The sequence below is a fragment of the Fringilla coelebs genome (assembly GCF_963513975.1).
Source record: "Fringilla coelebs genome assembly, chromosome: 5".
Lineage (NCBI taxonomy): Eukaryota > Metazoa > Chordata > Aves > Passeriformes > Fringillidae > Fringilla > Fringilla coelebs.
This window is the reverse complement of record NC_140033.1, coordinates 25,909,688-25,927,014: the sequence shown is the minus strand read 5'-3', so window position 1 is coordinate 25,927,014 and position 17,327 is coordinate 25,909,688.

Here is a 17,327-nt window from a genome sequence, read left to right as displayed (position 1 = left end):
ATGTTGTTGCAATTTTTTCTATTCTTAATGCTTGCTGAAACCAAACAGTGATTTTTCTTGGCCCAGTCCAGTTAAGGAGAACCCTTCCAGAGGCTTCAGCAGCTATTAGACTAGACATTATGACTGAGCTAACAAACAAATCACTGCATTCCATCATGCTGTGACAAGGACTGCTTAGGAAGAAAGGACAGGTTGCAGAATGTTCTGAAAACAAAGACATATTAAAAGACATATTTTGTTTAAATCAATAGTTGTCAGTGACATTAATTAATGGATATTATTCTGTACATCTCTATCCATCTTGCCATTCAATCAGTTCAAATCCTTTACTTCTTCCTGGGTGTAAATAAGTATGGGAGATGGGAAGAAAAGGTGAGAAAAGGTGTAGTTTTAGTTTAGTCTAAGTAATCAACATCCAAATGATCACTGATAGACCAAGTCTCCAGTCTCGTGCCATTATCTAGTTAGAGAAAGAACATGTATTAGCTAGGGCAGTTGAAATAGGAAACAGAAAAATGGTGTATAAGAAATAATATAAAAGAGGGAAAAGATTCTGCCTTTGTATAAGAAAGAAATACCAATGGTTATAAGGAGGTAGACCAACAAGCTCAACTGGGAACAGAAGACCACACTCTAGTTGAAAATAATGTCCTATCTACAAGCTTCATCTTCTTCAGTGCAGAGGGGAAGAGGTTTATGTCTGTTCTCCATTTAATTTAGTTATTACTAGTCTGAACATTTTGAACTGAGTTACACTTTTAATAGAAGTCCACATATTTTTATCAAAAATATACAGCTACACCAAATCAAGCACACATATACATATAAAAATTGCATTAACACTGTAAAAATAATACAATTAAAAAGAATATCACTTGTTCTCTGCATCTTTTAAAATGGTGTCCTAAAATACCTAAATCAGGCAACAGAGTAGCTATTTCATTTCAAAGTATAACAGCAGCAGGTCATTTTAGAACATTTTAGTGGGACAACTTCTTTAATAACTTCTTTACCGAAGCCTCATTCCTCTGAACACATCAAAACCAAATGTTGAATCAAAACAAATAGTTTCCAGGTGTCCTTAAACACTTTTTAAACAACAGTGGAAACAACAGATAGAATTAAAAATGTGTAGAAAAAAAAGCTCTGCATGGGTTAGCTGCTCTATTGAACAGCATAGTAAACATTAGAAGGAAAAACATTACAGAATTAGCAGGCTTTGGACCTAATTAAACACACAACAGAGCAACAAGAACTATAATCAAATGCTTTTTGTCATATCTATTATTAGCACTGACCAGTTGCTCTTTCTTTGTCTTAACTGGAAGAAAAGAGGTATACCTTTGCAACAAGTGGAAAACAATTATGTCTTAGGCATGGACTAAAGATGAGCAATATAAAACCTGGTTCCACTTGGCTTCCTAACAGCGTATTCCCCAGTGCCCTAGAAAACTGCACTTCTTTAGCAAACGGTATGAGATGTATTACCTTCTGCACTGCTATTAAATAAATCTATTAGGATAAGGCATAAATACATATTCTCCTTGCAGAGAATGCTGTTCCAGCTGACTGTTGAATGGTCAAAAGTGCTGAACCAGAGGTAGAAGAAATATTTTAAAGGTAATATACTGGAGAAAGAAACATTGATGGCATATTTTGAGAGGTATTTTGAAACAACAATTAATTCTTTAATTCTACATTAAAGCATGTCAAGCTAAGAAAGAAAAGATAGTATTACAATTAAGCAATATTTTATTTCTAAATCCCATATGACTGTAATTAAATTTTAGTAATAAAGGCTGAGTGAGGACAAAGGCTGCCCTCAATTGTTTTCTGCTCTTTGTTAGAGATTGTATGCACTGTCAGACTTCTTAACAAAACTTTGTCCTATGACTGCAACTGGTCTACTCTGTGACCCAAAGTAGAAACTAGACCACTTCCTAAAACATGTGCTTGTTTTCACAGTACCAAGCAGAACAATTGCAGACTTTGTTAATATATGTATAGAAAAAGAAACATTGGAGTTATATTAAGGGGATTCCTTGGATTCATACAATCAATACTAAGACATTGAAAAAACTCTCTTCAATCTAAATTAAGGGGAGAGGAAAAAAAAAACAATCCTTGTACAGTGAAAATTCAGAACAGATTACATTACTGGAACAGAATTTCCAAACGCTCATTTATCCTCAGTCATCTTTTCAAGAATACATCATTTATTGACAAATTTACAGGATAAGCTATTTAACTAGTCTGGCTGATAAAGCCCGCCCCTTCTTTTTATGGTGCTTTGTGGGAAATCTCAGATTTCCAACCATGCGGTGTTTTAGCAGCTTTGAAGAGAATGTGGCAACAGAAATGATGCTTTAGTGAGGTGTGTGCAGACATTTGAAGAGGGATGTGCTTCCTCAGGTTGGAAAAAGTTTGCATAGTAAGAATACAGAGTATGCTGTCCTTGTCTCTCATTATTCTTTTCAGATAAAACTGGACATTCAGTGAGAAAAGGTTGTTTCTCTAATGTAAGAGCTTTGCAAACATTTCAAACAGTGGCAAGAGGGCTCCCATAAAGGATAAGGATAAAACAGGGAACTTGTCTTATTTTTTTAGCTTTAGGGATCTTGTTTTGGGCAAAGGGAGGAATTTTCATCTTTAATGATAAGACTCAGAGGAAAATAAAAGCTGACGTCAGAAATAATGTTCAGAAACAAGAAACAAGCAAGACACCCAGGAGTTTGGGATTAATATTTTCCTTGGTGGCATATCTGAAAACCAAAAACTGTGATCTTGGAGATGCAGCCCTTCCAAATGTAGGGTTTTCTGCTCACCGTTTTGTCTTTCATTCCCTGTAGGATCTTCCTTCACTTACTGAAAGAACTGTTCACCTGTACAGATATGGAGCCCTTTCAATACAATTTTTCTTCTTTTATAGGATTTGAGTTCAAGTATCATGCATTTGACTTTTGAGCATTTACTGCATTTAAATTTCTTATTCTTCAGACTGGCTCCTTTTAATAACTATTGTTTCCTCAGTTTCTGAAAGCCTCTCCTTAAAATTAAGAACTCTAACAAATATTGTTTTCTTAATTCTTAATTTAATTTGTGTATTTGTAGGCACTCAAAATCTGGGTTCTGTGCTTTGTCCTTCTTTACAATCCTTCAATTTAAAAAGTCACTACTAAAATAGCAGAAAATGTGCATGATTCTGTGTTTCCTTCTTGGAGCTATGGGGAAAGGAACACACAGTCCTAGTCACAGTGAGCAGCATTCATTCTCCAGTATACAACTGCAGTGTTTCACAAAAACACAAATTTCAATAGAAATACCCTAATATAGATAATCTGGTATTCTGAATTAAAATCAAGTTTTTTATATTATTATTGTAAGAAACCCTTTAGGTATAACCTGCTTAAAGTTGAAACAGCAGAAATGGCATGATTGTAATAAATAGTCTAATGTGCCAGATCACACATTTCAGAGATAATCTCAATAATTTCTGCTATGACTTGACAACCATTCAGCTGCAAATAAGAGAGGAGGAGAAAAAACTGGGTAAATTAGTCATCAGAAGGTTATGAAAAACTACCAGTAACAGAAAGATGATGGCAACTTCAGGATGTTCCGGGGAGACAATTTCTAGTAGGGATAGAGCAGGTCGAATGAATGCCTTAAAAAGAAATGATTGCTGAGACTGAAGACCAAGAAAAAAACCTGTTCAATAGCTCATCATGTCATCACTAGGATTTTTGAACAGTCAAGGCTGTTAAAATACCAGGTACATTGCATTCACAATGATTACTCAAAATGTGCTCTATTAAATCTTGCAAGCAAACAGGTGGCAATTCTACTGTGGCACAGAAATATCAGATAACCCATGTAGTTTTGCATTATGAGTCTTGTTTTCTAATCTAAAAATATCAGGCTGCCAACTGAAACATTGGTTGGTCAATTTGAAACCCTGAGACAAGGCTTTCAAGGGCCCAATCAAGATGATCAGTCAGGGTATGAACTTCAAGATCAGGAGGAAAGGGATCACTTTAATAGATGCCCTAATGTCCCTCTCTCTTTTATAGAACTAGCATCTGAAAGGAGCAACCAAGGGTTGTTTTCAGAACCCAAAATAACCTGAAGAGCAGCATCAACTTCAGCCATGTAAAGTTAAATCTTTGATGCCATTGTTGACACCTCAAAACACAGACCTCATTTGATAATACACATTTTGGACATGGAAAGTGACCCAAAAAAAGATACATCCTCTTTCAAAACTTCCTCCATGTTGTTTCATTTTGCTTTAGAACATATTTCAACATATTTAATAACATTCCTAGACTAATCTGATATGACATCATAGAATCATTGAATCATGGAAATGTTTGGGGTTCAACCCCACTGCCATGGACAGGGACACTTTCCACTAGACCCAGTCCAACTTGGCCTTGAAAACTTAGGGGGAGGGAGTATCCACAACTTCTCAGAGCAACCTTTTCCAAGATGAGATGATTGCCTTTTCCTTAACAGACCTCAGGAGGCTGAGGGCCATGTCAAAGTTCATGTGGCAGTTTGTGCTTTGGGGGTGACAGAGCACAGAACTCTCTGACTCTGAGTGGTAATTGCTCCCTCAAGAGGTTTCTTGGGTTGGCAGAACTGGTCACTTGCATACTCAGCATGAAAGCTAGTTGCTATCAGAGAGTTAATAAGAAAAAAAAGGGGAGCAAGTTGTGTTTGAGAGTTTTTGCCTGCTTTAATTCAATTTCACCAGAATAGCTGCACTGCAGCTATAAAATTTGATAGGTAGTTTCCTTTCACCCACTACTTTCTATTACCAGGTAAAACAAATGTTTGTTGTACTAAATACAACATGTTTGACTAAGTGTAGAACACAGGAACCAACATGTTGGTTTCAGTTTGTTCTGCATATCACTGGAAAGTCTGATCCTTTCGCAATTCTATCTAGGCACCATAAATTTCTCATTAATCATTATGTTTCAATGGGGAACACTGAAGGGTGTTTTCTGAGATTATAATGAAATGAGAGGCTAACGTCATGGTCTGTTTATCTTTGTACTTAACATAGTATAATTATTTTGGGTTTTTTTTCTCATTCAGCTAGGACTTGCACCTTGACTTTTGTAAACATAGGCAGTTCGGTTTTCGTTGTTAAGGATGTTGACTTAACAGAGTATAAAATAGAAATCTGGGTACGTGAGAGCAGCACATTTGAAGACCAACTTTCTTTTCTCCTGCTGGTTATATTCAGTGGAGCAATTATTCAACTGGCTACTTGCAGTAAAATATCAGAACACTTAAAATAAATGCTGGGGTTTAGGCTGCTAAAATGAGTGAAGACTCTTCTGAAAACAATGAAGGAAGTCTAGACATCTGTACAGTAGGAGAAGAAGAAGGAAAACAGGCTCAAGTGACTCCACCCCGAATTCCCAGCTCTCACATACATGCCAAAAAGGGTCTTCCTGTGACTGTGGATGAAGGAAGATTTCTGGATAAACCACCTCTGTCATACATAGCTTTGATTGCAAAGGCGATACTTTCTTCTCCCACAAATAAACTGAATTTAGCTGCTATCTACAAATATATTGAAGATAACTTTCCTTTTTACAGGAACAAAGGTCGAGGTTGGAGGAACAGTGTAAGGCACAACCTTTCACTAAATGACTGTTTCATCAAGGTGGGAAGATGTGAGGATGGCAAAGGAAACTACTGGAGTATTCACCCATCAAATTTAAATGACTTTGTTCACGGGGACTTCAGGCAACATCGAAGGTCACGAAAGCGAGGGCACCAAAAGGAGGTAGGGCACTGCCTTGCTGTGAATGATTTCACACCATGGGGACACTATCCTTCCTGCCCAGCACCAAACTTGCTTCACCAAACGCATTATTTTCTGGATCCGCTGTGGAAACTTCTGTATGCTGACAGACTGCAGTTTGTGCATGAATACCAAAAGTGGAATGTAAACAGTCACTCAATCATGGGGAAGTTTCCTCCTCAATTACAGACAGATAAACCCCACAGCACTTCTGGGGACTGGTTTTATGGATCTCCTGCCACTTCAGTTATGCAGCAGAATATTTTCCTAAATATTCAGCCAGGTTTACCTAACCACCTTTTATTTTTTTCTCAAAAACAGCACCAAAGTGAAGCATTCAGACCCATCTGTAAGTACTAGAAAGTATTTGAAGTGCTTGAATAACTTCACAGGCAGCTTGGGACTCTGTCAAGATATAATATATATGTTGCACAATTTTTAACTTTTGTATATGTTTAAAGACAGTAGAAAAGCTTTCTTTCTGCCACTGACTATCAGGCCACTGATTATCCATGAATATTACCTAAGTGTATTGGCTTTGAAAGCATAAAAATGAATTTTTAATAATTCTGCTAGTCAATGGCTAGGCATAGATTACTTCAGTATAAAAGCAAATCCATTCACACTGGCTGCCCAGTGAAATGATTTTTAAATTGTTCTGTATTAATCATATTACTGTATACTACCGCTCTATTGGATTCAAATTAATACACATGTATGTGTACTTATAACTATATATTCAAATATGTACAACCATATATTTACTTTTATGTTATATTGAATAGGAAGGATTAATAAATTTTTCCTTTGTCATTTGAGAATGTCTTTGAAATTATACTTGTCACCTCCCATACTGCTGGCAATACTGAATTATTCTTCTACTCATTTAATATTATACATTGGTTAGTACTCAATCAACACTATTAATTCTGATGCATTGTATTGATAAAAAAATCTCTGTACATTTATATGTCTTTAACTGTTAAGTTGTATACTTGTTTGAATAACTGTGCAGATTAATAAATATTCCAAGTGAAATAGGACTGCAATATTTTCTGAAATATGTTTTTAAGTTCAAATCTGCTTTTTAAATGCATGGCCACATACTTATTAACCTGCTTAAATGATTACTTAAAGGCAACATGGCTAATCATGAATTTACCCATTAGCAGGGTATAATCCATTTAAAAACTTTCATTTTTCAGATATTTTCACCTATTGCTTAGGCTTATATCTATATTTTTAGTTTACATAGTCACACTTATGTACATAGCTACAGAGTGTATGATATAAAATGCTCACTTATATATATTTTTAAAATGTATGTATCTATCCAGCAACCTCACAGTAGCAGAAACTTATGAAATTTCACACAGGGAAGTGTAACAAGCATTATTGTCAAAAAACCCAGCTATGCTAAATTATAAAACTAGAATAACTTTCTTTGACACATTTGCTCACAGAAAATGCAGATGAAGGCACTGCAGTGCCTCAGTCATGAGATGCCCTTGCACGTGGACAAAACTAGAGAACTGGACAAAGGGGGGGAAGGTGGGATGGAGGTGGGATGGGGAGACTGGCTAGAGGAAAGAGAGATAACTGAAGTTGGGACAAAGTGCTCAGACATGTTGATCAAGGAGCTGTGAGAAGCCCAAGGAACACACATTGTGAATGCAAGGCAATTATAAACAGATGAGAATGAAATCAAGGGATAAGAGTCAGGGCAGGTTTGATGAGTAGTATGTGGGAAAAGTCTCTGCCTGCTGTAGTTTATGTATTGGATAAAGTCTAATATTCATAGTTCTTTAGCTGTCAGCAAATTACTTTAAAATTACACAAGAGAACAATATATTCCAGTTTGTTCTCACTGGCCTTACCTGGCAAAAGCTTGTGAAGTACACCTGAGGATATTCCCAGAATGACACAATGTCATTTAACTTCATCTTTCCTGCTAAGTAAGAGCTGGAGAAGGGTATTATAGTGTACAACATGACACACTGCTTGAGCTATTGTGACCTATCACTTACCAGGTTTTCCTTTATGCCTGAAGTAACCATTTTAGTTTGCTCGGAAAAAGGAATTGTATTTTACCAGATTAGTGGTGATGGTGGAAATGTGGCATGCACCAGTCCTTACTTATGCTTGCAGATCTTTCTTCCAGTTTCCTGTGGGAATGCAATAACAATAAATCATATGAAGGAGACATTCTTCTGCTCACATGCTCAGATTTTATTTGAAGACCACTTTGAAATAGTTTTCATACCACTAGTGATACACATACCACAGCATGAGAACTCCCATCTTAGATATTTCCACTATGATTATGTAGCCGTCCATATGTTTTTTTATGTTTTTTTTTTTATTCAATGTGTTTTAGCTTTTTGTTTGTACAGCAACTGCATGCCACATAGGAGGAGGATTCTTTTCAAGTAATAAGCAACTGTTTCTTTTATCCTCATCAGTCAGTGGGTATCCATTGATTTCTAACTGTGCATAGTTCAAACACTGCTCTGAAGACAAAATTACCCAATCACTATTATATTATTATCCTTTGAAGCCATAATATAATTTATTTCCAAAATAACCTGAGAGATGAGGAACACGAAGCACAGAACTAAAAGTCAGAGGTCAACTGTATACATTCATTTTGGACCCAGGTTTGTGACACCACTGCGTAGCACTTTTTGTTCTCAAAGCCCAGAAGCTGAGCTCCCATTGCCCTGGCTTTCCACTTTGAGTGTGCAGACGCCTCCCATGACACAAAGCAACATGGAAACAAGTGACCATCTTGATAAGTTTGATTTCAACAATTTGTCCTGCAGCAGATGAAAGAGGCAAATCCATATCTCCAAGGCAAGCTGCAACTACTATAAAATAGAAAACACTATTTCTTCCTGTAAACCCCAATAGAATTTGAAGTTATTTTACAAACAACACCCATAATTTCCTCATTGCATTATTTTAATTAATACAGAAAAAAGGTCCACCTTGGACCTTTAAAATATGAAATATGGCAAAACACCAGAATTTTTCATACAACTACAGGCAATAATTTAATGCCTTCAGCTGAAGGAAGGGCCAAGTTATGAATATACTATTAAGACAACATGCCATTTTCCCCTGCCCTACTGTCTGAAAGCTTTACAAAGCTTTATTGCGATCTTAATAATGATTTTTTTTTTAATTTCAGCTGAAGGAGTAAGGTTAGTATGTAATTTTGTGATTAAAATGTATAAGTACTAATTTGAAAACAACTTGAAGTAGAAATTTCAAAGAAATTGGAAAAAAAAAAATCAAGTTGTGTATTTTACCTGAATTCTAAACCCCCAAATACACTTAGCATAGGAAAAAAACATTCTGATATTGAAATATAACCCTCCAATTAGAGAGGACATTGGATTTCTGATACAGGAAATTACCATTTAATGAGAAGACAGAAATGTTCTTGAAAATTAAACAGATTAATTACATGCTTGTACAGGAATTTATGAGGCAGTACTTATGCTGTAAGAGACTCCCTAAGAAGCAAAACCAACAGTTACAGATGCTGAATTACAGAAAAACCTACTAGAACACAATATCTAAAAACTGCATGTTGACAACTTCAGCATTTTCCAGCTGAAATGTATTACTGAGGTTGATAAAAATGTCAGGAAGACAGAATTGTAGCATTTTGACTATAATCCTCTGTTATATACACAAATAAGACAGAGGTCATCTTTTTACAGCAGATCTACTTTAGGAGTCCTCAAATGCAATGACATAAATAGCTGGGATGGAGGTCAAATATGCCCTCACAAATAAAAACTGTCAATTGCTTTCATCTTCTTTTCGCACTAAGCAAAATTTTGAACATTTGCTAACATTTTAAATAAACTATGTCTTAATGAGGAGCACTAAGAGAACTGGGCCTGAACATGAGAACCTTTAATTCAGGTAACAATACACAGGGAACAATTTTAAGCCAGATAATAACACTAACTTTGCAGTTGAACTTCACCAGATTTTACAAATATTTATTCTAAAACTTAAGTTTTAAGATAGATCTGCCTGATAAGCACAGAATTTTTGTACACAGTTAAATTTCTGATACATTTGCTGCCCAGCAAGACTTCTGACTCTGAGACTTGTCCTCTTTCCTATTGAAAATAGCCACTGTACAGGAGCACAAATGAAAGCTTTGTGGAAAGAGGCCAACAAACTTACTAGCCACTCACTTATGCACACTGACTTATGCGCATCCAACAGTTACCCATGTCTTGTACCCCCTGAACAGGCTACAGAAGCTGACCTTTGGAGGCAGTAGAACAGAAATGCCTCATCCAGCGTGCTGAAGCTCATGTACATGGATACATAAAGAATTTGTCAGGTTTGGCCTGTAGTGACACCATGAGGGAAAAAAAGAAAAAAAGGGAAACACTCAAAGCTTCAAGAGATGGTCTAATTGGAAACGAGATTATGAAAATGTCCCAATCACACCGAAATTATTTGGGGTCAATAAAGGACACAGATATGGTTGGTTTATTCAAGCATGCCCTCCTGTAGCTAATTCTTTTAATTTCTTGGAAGTGTAATTTTAATTAGGATCATCCTAGGTTGGTATAATCTGATGTGTCTACGTTAAAACATGAAAAGAAAAAAAGTAAAGAGTATTCCTTATTTATACTACACACAAAATAGCAAGAATCACTTACAAATTTAATTCTTTCTGTGTAAGGGGTAGTGTAATGACAAATGGACCATGCAGACATGAGTTAAACTGACAATTTTTGTACCACAGACCAAGTTTTGAACCTTTTTGTCAATACTGACTCCTGACCAGGTGCATACCATCATGTGAGAAATGTCCTTGGAGAGGCTACTGAAATGGTTGAAAGCCACCATAGAAGCCATGGACCACCTTGCCCCTGTAATATGTTGGCATCGATGATGTGACTAAAAAAGCTGGAGGTCAAACTCTCCTGAGGCCTTTTAGTCTGTATTTACACAGACTAAAATGTCCTAAATGATTAATAGGACATTAGATATGATCTCCCTGAACAACTCCATCTGTTCCCAGTACAACTGAGGATCTGGTCATCAGCACTAATTATGCCAGCCTTTCATTCTCCTTGTGCTCCTTCAGCATTTCCTCTTGTCTTTCTGTTTCTGTGTTCCTTTGTTGTCTTTCATTCCAATCTGAATTTCCCTTTTCAAGCTTTCCTTTGGCTCTACTCTGCTACCTTCTTATGTATGGCTCAGCTAACATCTAGACAGGAACCCTGGACCCCAGTATTCCCAGTTCACAGACAAAATGGAGCTAATGCCAACCTACTGGAATAAGACTTTAACTCCTGAAAGAACAATATAGAAAGAAGCTATAGCTACTTATACTGATTCTTTCAAAAGCAATGAAAAAAGAACTAGTTTCATTGGAAGCAACAGAGCATAAAGTGAGTAAAACTGAGGCTTCCAGACTTTATTTCCATCATAAGACCATACTGCACTAATTTTCCTGTGTGCCTGATAGATTTCTTAGCTCAACCTATAGTAAATTTGACTCAATAATAGTTTCTAAAAAAGGGTCATGAGAGTATTTTTACAAAAAACATATGTCAACTGAATTTGGTAATCCAGAAGAGTTTACAGCATTAACTAAGTAATGTTGCATATGAACTGAGCTAAGTATATTTCAGTACAAGAAACATTTTAAGCAGATGAATAGAAGGCTGTTGAGATTATTTATCTAATGCAGAAATGTTTTCAGACATTTGAAGTATGTGTGTTCGATTGTGACCACAAGCACTTGTGCATATTTATGAGTGCTCAAAATCTCATCTTTAAATGGTACAACTATGCAACAACTTGAAAAATCTATATAGCAAGTACAGTGGGTGTCAAAATCACGTCAATGATGCTCCAGTATTAATAGCTGATGTGTTGGCTGCCTTCACTGCTCCTCATATTCATCACAGAAAAGCTAGATATGTACAGATGATTATCACATCATCTCAGTAGTACTAACTCAAAGATGAGATTAAAAACTGTAATTCTGTTTAATCCATGAAGCCTGTGACACAATCAAAGAAAAAAGGTAATGAGAATACAACTCATGGAGCAGAAGTAGAAATAATGTCATAAAGAATACTCCATCAGTTAAAACCTCTAGATGTACATCTGATTGCTGCAGATGAAGAAATCATTGTTTAAAACATCAAGCACCAGGTTCACAGACAATTCTGAAATGCAAAGCAACAAATTAAAGAGCACACAGTAAGAGTCAGAATCAATCAGGACAAAATTTATGTCATGCTTGAAAGCCTTACTAGAATTCATACAGCAATGCTTCAGTTAGTAGATCTTTTGTTAATTGAGATACAACAATACATACCAAAATTTAGTGAGAAATGGCAGATGTGCTACTAGCTGATAATTACTTTGCAAATCTGAATCAAATAATAGCTTTCTAACAATTAGAGTAATCATAGTAATTTTAAGGGTGGAGAGAACAAGGATGATATCAAGTTTGCGATATAAAAAACTGGAATTAATACTTGAATAATCTCCATCATTAATCAAGAAATAAATCCATCTTGCAAGTGGATTTCTTGAGAGCAGTTAATAACTGCCATCACACTTTCCTGAGCCTGCAATCCAAATATAGATAGAAGAATGACTGATATTAGTTGTCTGAAAGTGACAATTCCCTTCTGAATATCACCAGAGCACGTGACCTGTATAATATGAAGTTTTGAAGTTAAATGATCTTATAAGGAAATAATTTAGCAGCTGGCTTGATGACTACTGTGCATCAAAAGCATAGGGACATTAAGACCTTGGTAAACCTGTTGTTCCTTAAGGTTAGATAAAAAAACAGTGCTATTCTTTGGTGTGTATATATTTAAACTAAAAATCAAAATCTGTTTTCCAGCAATTTCAGAGCATTTAACTGTATTTCTATTATATCCAAAATATTTGAACCTCAGTTTAAGGAAGATGCACCACCCAACAGGTCATGGGATATTTCCCAGGCACGCTGATCTTCCTGCAGAAGCTGTTCCCTCTGCAAAGGTTTGGAACTCACAGTCAGTGAAAATTAAACTGGATGTTTTATGTTCCCACAGTCCAGTAGACAGGGCAGCTTCCTGCAAGGAGGGATGTCTGAAAATGCAGTCTCTGCTGCAGCACATCCTTCTCTATTCACTCCAAATGCATGGTATGGCAGGGGCCAGATAAGAGATCTTCCTCTGCCTCTCAAATGGGTTTTTATAAAGACACTCACAAATACAGACTCTCACTCCTTCTTTCTCCAACTTTCTTTCCTCTTTGTTTCAGAATATAATCAAATTCAGGACAATCTTTTGATCCTCTAGGCATCCAACTTCTCAATGTTTGAGCGTTAGTAGCACTGTGGCTTGTTAAGAAAAGACTCCAAACAATAGAAAAATTTAAAAAAAAAGGCAAGAAAAAAACCACTTTCATCATAACTCTGAGACTACAACCTGAAATTTCATTTGTCAGATTCATATTTTGGCTTATATTTTTCCCTAATAGCGTGATTCTTAACTTATGGAAGTCATCTATACCTTTTGTGCCAATGTAAGTGACTGTGAAAGGTGTCAGAAAACAGGCACACTGTGTAACAGTGAATAAATACATTGTTTTACAGACCCAGAACATGCCCAAATTTTTTTTAAAATCTACCATCAGTGTGCAATCTGACAAACTCCACAGAGACCAATGACAGTTTGTACATTTGGGGTATCAAATAATTCAATAATTTCAAATAATTAGTATGGGGAATGAATGTGAAAGCATAGTCCTATGTTTCAGTGACCAGAAAACATCAATTTATATAGAACAAGAACAGATTAATTAAATTTTGCTGGGAAAAAATGAAGGTGCTTGCTAAACCTTTGGAATTAATAAAGTAATCTATTAGCAAACAAAAGCAGACTCAAGTTTCCAGCATCCATCCAGCATGCCAGTGAATTGTTTCCTAGAATGGCAGTTTGATGTATGCACATGAAAAGCAGCTAGAATGGCTAATTTTTCTAACTGCACTTCAACAGAACACTGTCACTTAAAAGACCAATGAAGAAACATGGCCAGTGGATGTTACTGTGAATTTAGGCTGTGATTTAAACAGTACTCTACAAGAAACAAGTGTTGAAAAAAGAAACAAAATTTTAATTCTATTGGAAAGCAGAATTTTTTAAAAAGTAACTTTTTTCCAGAAAACTATTACAGCAACTACTCTGAAAACCAAACTACCCTTTTGTCTGCAGAATGGTAAACTTCTCTGTAGTATCTTAACAAAATACTTAAGACTTCCACATTAGCGATTGGCTCTTTCAGGCAAAGTACCTATGTACATCTATTGTGAAATAATAGCTTCCAGAATTTACTGAAAAGTGTAAGCCACTATGGACAAAAAATAGGCTCTCTGCGCCTATATGAGTGAAGACAACAGCCTCAAATATACTTTTATGAATTTTTATGTTCTGTGGCTTACAAGAGAGAGAGACTAAATGCAGGGTTTTCTGTACCTGCTATGTCAAACTGCCTATTTTCTTAATTAAGTGGCAGAAATTTATCCAGCACATCTAATACACCTGGCTTTTTGACAAATATTTCATTTGATAAGTGAAACAAATCATCTCCATGTTCCTAAAAATGCCAATACCATATTTTTGAATAAAAGAAGAATTCAAAATGTGTTAGCCCTGGTTCAGTGTGGATCATCGAACAGTTGTCTATTATTCCAGCCTCTTACAGGTATTTCAGAGCAGGTCAGAATCTTTTAATAGCATCAAAATGACACTGATTGATTGGAGGAGTCAAAAGGATACATGTTATGAGGGAAAGAGAAGTAAGAACAGCATGACTATTGAAGGCTGATAACAAAAGAAATGCTCCCAAATTTGTAGAATGGGAGCCAGTGAGGGCCGAGGTTAATGTGACTTTCAAGGGATGCTGAAGTGAAGAGATGGAGAAGACAACAGCAGCATGTCAGTACATGTTCCTCTCTAAAGTTTTCCTCTATTTTATCTCATCATCTGACTTAAAATCTTTCTGGCCTTTTGTGGCATTTTCCTGTGTCATGGCAGGACTCCAGTCCTGCATGCTTTCTCTGGCAGCTACCTGCCCAGAAAGAGGCCCTGAGAAGGTGAAGAGCCCTTCCTGTTTCTTCTGTGCCCTCTGAATTACTATCTGAGAATTCTCTTTACTTTGGACTTGGATTTGGAAGGCTCCACAAGGCTTCTACTGTTTGTTGTTTTTCTAATATTTTGCAGTTTGCACACCAGTGTAAGGGGAATTGTGGGAACCAACAGGATCTCCGAAAAATAAAGAGGCACCACAAGAGTGATTTATTTAATTTATCTATATGTTACCTATGACTTATCATTAGTGAGTCTTATCTTCAATTAGATGAAGTCACCAACCAAGTATGTGGAAGGGACAGGGCCACTTGTTCAAAGCGGAGAAGACAGACAGTGGGGTGGAGAGGGATAGGCTCTGGCATAAAGTCTGTTCATTCCTGAATCAGAGAGATTGCTCACTCTGGCTTATCACAAACTCCACTGCCTCTCAAAAACCTGGTTCAGTCAGAAGAAAATGTAAAAAAAGAAGAGTGGCAGTGACCAGGCACAAGCAGGAGCTGAGCTACTGCATTCTCACAAAGTTTCATCACTGTTTTGGATCCGTCAACGGTGTGAATGAGTGAACTGCAAGCAGCGCTCAGAACTCAGAAAATGTACAGCCTCACAAAATGGTGATCTGCCACTCTAAAGAAAAAGCTATATATTAGATAACATCACAGCCTGTCAGACTTGTGACCTTTAATTAAAGCATGTACAATCATGCTTTTCAGTCCTCTCAGCAGCAATACTCAGCTCAAAATGAGATATTTTCAGAGGCAGAGGGTTGGCTGGCAATGGGTCAGAAGGGGGGATGCTGGGTCAATCTTTCTGAGGTTCTGGACGGGTCTAGTGAATTAGTAGGATCCTGCTATCCTAAATTGTGCCTTATATCAGTCTTCACAGAGGCAAGTGACAAGACTGACACAAGAGACTGAGATGGAAGATGAAACCCTTTTGTGCATTGCCTGTGTCTGAAACAAGATACTGGGCTATGCTGGCAGTCTGTGTCAACAACAGTCTAACTCAGAGGTTACTCTGCGAGTACCTTACAGAATCATAGAACTATTTGATTTGGAAGGAATCTTCAAGATCATTTAGTTCCAACATTCATGACAGGGCAGGGTATACCTTACACTAGACCAGCTTGCTCAAAGTCCTATCCAACCTGGTCTTGAATGCTTCTAGGAATGGGGAATTCACAACTTCTCTGGGCAGCCTGTTCCAGTGTCTCACCATCGTCATAGTAAAGAATTTCTTCCTAATATCAAATCTAAACCTACCCTCTTTCAGTTTAAAGCAGAAACACCTTGGTCTGTCACTACATGCCCTTGTAAATAGTTCTTCTCCAGCTCTCCTGCAAGTCTGTGTAAACAGATGCAATTCATACTGCATGGAGGAACTGCACATGCAGTATAATAACCTCATCATTTCCCCAGATTTTCATAGCATCAGTGCTTCCATTCCTTGAAACATTGGGCACTTGCTTAGCACTGTCTATAAGGGTTGTCTTCATTGCAAATTGTAGTAGTGGGTTTCTTTGGTGACATGGTTATGAAGCTTTGGAAATAACTGCAATTCCCATTTCACTAGAAGTTAACTGATAGGGTGCCAGGATGTGATTGTAACCTACATGAGAAGCACTTTGTCCCATTACCACCCCTGAAACCATGCAGTCACTGGATTTAGCTTTTTTCATATATCTACCATAAGAATTTGTTTGCCAAAAAAAGAAAAAAAAAAAAAAAAAGGAAAAGGCTTATCAGCCTTACACTAAAGGTTAATGCTGTTGTAAGAGAATTGAAGATTAAGGACATTACCAAAAATAAGAGCATCACCAGCACCTTTAGCTAAAGCTATGTGTCTTCCTGCAAAATGTACTATGTCGAAAAATTCTTTCCTGATGTTCCTGTTTGTCAGTGAATTAAGTACATGGTGGTTTAGGGACACAATTTCTTCATACTTATCTCCCATTTTTGTCATTTGCATGCTTAAATCCATGTGCAATACACTGTTAATTTACCCCACAGTGTTCCCATGGAACATAATTTGTATGCACATAAACTATCAGTGTAATATCTAGAGATGAAATCCAATGGAAACAGTTTGCTGTGAAATCCAGTCTTTGTTCCCTCATTTTTCTACTTCACTGACTGTTGCTTTTTCCAAGTACTCCTAGAGATCCCTTGCGCAACCCCTCATTATGCTGCATTATTACTTAATTTGGGAAATAAACTAAAAGCATTTTTTTACACAATCTAATTTCCCATAATTTTTGGGATGATGTTAAGACAGTTATTCAGAAGAGAAAATGTTAATCAATTTTGTTTCAAAACCACATTGAAATTCCACATAAATTGGTGCCAGAGTGCAAATGCTTCTCAACT